The sequence below is a fragment of the Mchenga conophoros genome, linkage group LG5 (assembly GCF_057382185.1).
Source record: "Mchenga conophoros isolate Kocher_MC1m ecotype Shallow Benthic linkage group LG5, M_conophoros_male_GT1.1, whole genome shotgun sequence".
Taxonomy (NCBI): Eukaryota; Metazoa; Chordata; class Actinopteri; order Cichliformes; family Cichlidae; genus Mchenga; species Mchenga conophoros.
Window position 1 is genome coordinate 21809738 of NC_140530.1, and position 2099 is coordinate 21811836.

At 40.0% G+C, this 2099-nt stretch overlaps 1 long non-coding RNA gene across 2 annotated transcripts; it reads right to left on the reverse strand.

The window, feature by feature from the left end:
• Positions 1-501: 501 nt before the first annotated feature.
• Positions 502-1439, reverse strand: LOC146574500 (uncharacterized). Of its 2 annotated transcripts, none has more exons than XR_014892569.1 (3): positions 1397-1439; positions 725-856; positions 502-607 (listed from the first exon to the last, which is right to left on the reverse strand). It is a non-coding gene; the product is annotated as an uncharacterized LOC146574500 (long non-coding RNA). The 2 variants fall into 2 exon arrangements; XR_014892570.1 differs by lacking the exon at positions 1397-1439 and adding an exon at positions 1155-1248.
• Positions 1440-2099: the final 660 nt, after the last annotated feature.

Below are 2099 nucleotides of genomic sequence, written 5' to 3' on the forward strand. Positions count from 1 at the left end.
CTGCAGGTTGTGGGTCACTGATGGGTCTATTTTCATCACACAACGTCGTGACATGGTGCAACATATGTGCTGGAGCACATAGAAAAACTGTAAGGTCACTACACTGTCAGTAACATTATCACCAAAGGGAACAGATTTACAGTTATCATAGCCTAAAGAACTTCTATGTGATAACAGGTGACAGTTGACAACCAGGTTATTGCGAGTGATGAAGCTGTGCAGCCCACATTTAGACCACCACACACATAAAAGAGCATTTCAGTTCACTGTTATTAGGTTCTATATGTATTGTTTAACTTGTGCAGAGGTGCACCAAGTGTAAGTACACCTTTAAATCCTGACGCATTTTGAGAAATGCGTTTGGAGCTCTCGAGCACTCCTACAAATATTCAAAAAAAATAACTGTTTAACTTTGATGACCGTAATGTCTCTGAATAACTAGCTTCATGTCTACTTCTTTTGAGTTAAGCATTATTTAAAGCATACGACATATAAAGATATTCAACTGCTTGTGTGTTTATTTCTTGTCACGTAGTTGGTACATCAGACAAAAAAGCTCATATTGTGTGATTTCATCCAGACTGCGGTTCATTCATGTCTCCTTGACCTTCAACACAAAAGAGAGAGCAACAAATTAATGTCAAATGGTTCTGTTAAGAGATGCACCACCTTTGCAGAGTACCTTGCTCTTGACGATAAAACAGAATTAACAAAATTATTTTACCCTGACAATTTCACGGCTCTTTGCTCTCAGCTTGTTGACCTGCAACTCTGCGATGTCAGCGCGCTCCTGAGCTTCCTCAAGCTCATGCTGAACCTTCCTGTTCCTGGCCATGTCAGTGTTGGCTTGCTCCTTCTGAAAAGTAGAAGTTAAGGCAATGACGTCACTCATCAGTAAAAAATAACTTTCATTAAATCTCTTGATGCACGCTCAGTAATCCAGGTAAGGAAATTTAATCTGTTTATCTGGACGCTTCTGGAGTTTTTAGTGGGAGAAACGTTCCAGATGAACAACTTTCAGTCAACTTTCTGTGAACCATCGTAAAATAATTCTGCTTCCTGCTTTAAGTACACTGCTGTCAACAGGGTCAGAAGTAAAGGTGTTACTTTGTCATGACTATCTGCTTTGCATGTGTTGAATATTTCACACTCACAGCTTTCTCAGACAGACAGCTGCAGCTTCAAGATCTTGAAGTCAGGTCTTCTTGTCCTACTCAGCCTAAAGACAGCAGAGTCTGTCTGAAACTACCACTACAGAGACCTACTTCTCTATCTGATTCATGAACGTCTTCAAAACAACTTCAGAGCACACAACACGCTCATCTTCCACAGTGAATCCACTTCAGGCGCACACGAGGGACAACAACAAACAAATATGCACCAAACACTCACTTACAACATACTGCAGACTATGTGAAGGGGATGTTTCAGCGCAGCGCAATCACCGGCATCTCTATCAACCACACAATTAGCATAGATATAAACACATAACTGTGTGTATTTATAGTTGCAACCAGAGAGTGTAGTTTCAGCGGTGGTGTACTCTTTATCACATCAGTTCGTCAACTACTGTTGGAGCCACAGACTCTTCATATAATGGAGATTATTGCCCTCTAGGGGTGTAATGCATATTCTACACCCAGCTTTTTCTTGGCAGCACAAATTATAAAACTATACGTGATGATTACTCATCGCTTCCTTATTTAATTAAAATTTTGGGATTTTATGCCAGAAAAAGCATTTCTGTTTTGTTGCATCCTACCTGATAAGTCAGCTCCTTCACTTTAGGTTCATACTTGACACCCTTCACAGCCACAGATCCACGTTTCTGCTCCACCTAAACCTCCGCCTCCAGACCCCGAACCTTTCCAGCCACAAGCCCAGATGTTTTTTATGGTTAAAAAAAAGTGATATAACATTTTATGAACTTTTTTCCTACACAAAACAGTTCAGTGAAATAAACAGAGCCCACCTTTAGTTTTAAGTTTGTTTGGGGTACCACTTCTACAACTTTTATCAAAGTAGTTCCTTAAATGATCTCACGTTACTGAAACCAACAACAAAACACTTTTTTTTCTGCAGCAAACAAACTCTCACCT